The sequence below is a fragment of the Tamandua tetradactyla genome, chromosome 23, assembly GCF_023851605.1.
Source record: "Tamandua tetradactyla isolate mTamTet1 chromosome 23, mTamTet1.pri, whole genome shotgun sequence".
NCBI classification, from domain to species: domain Eukaryota; kingdom Metazoa; phylum Chordata; class Mammalia; order Pilosa; family Myrmecophagidae; genus Tamandua; species Tamandua tetradactyla.
In genome coordinates this window covers 24831647-24832329 of record NC_135349.1, presented here as the reverse complement: position 1 = coordinate 24832329, position 683 = coordinate 24831647, and positions in this window count along the sequence as shown.

Below are 683 nucleotides of genomic sequence, written 5' to 3'. Positions count from 1 at the left end.
GAGTCCTGTCCCCCGTTGTTGGGGAGAGTTACACCCCTGAGAGTCCAGGATATGGACAGGTGAGTAAAAAAAAATGAGGATAAAAATACATATGTAATAGGGGTGGATAAAGAGTAAAAAACTGGGTAGATTGAATACTAGTGGTCAGGCAGAGCATGGGGTATGGGATACGGGATGTATGAATTTTTTCTTTTTATTTTTCTGCAGGGATACAAATGTTCTAAAGATGATCATGGTGATGAATACACAACTATATGATGATATTGTGAGCCATTGATTGTATACTATGATGGACGGTATGGGTGTGAAGATTTCTCAATAAAAATATTTTTTTTTAAAAAAAGGTGAATAAGGTAATTTCTTGTACTTCAGGGTCACCCTGGGTGGTGACCTTTTGGAAGAGAAGGACCATATCAGCCCCTGAATCCATTGTTTGTCCACCATCAGGCTGCTAGGAAGCATCAGCTTTTCTTTTTCTTGTTTTTTAGATCTGTAACACCATCTCTGTGGCCTTTCTCTCCAACTTCACCAACAGCTAATCAGCCCTCAAGAGACCTTATCTGTCCCCCACACATCTACTCCACTTCCTCCCCAGCCCAAGGGAGAATCAAGCTCACTTGGCCCTGAAGCCTGACAGCCCCAGGAGTTCTTGGAGAAATCAAGACCTCAATAAATGGCTGGTG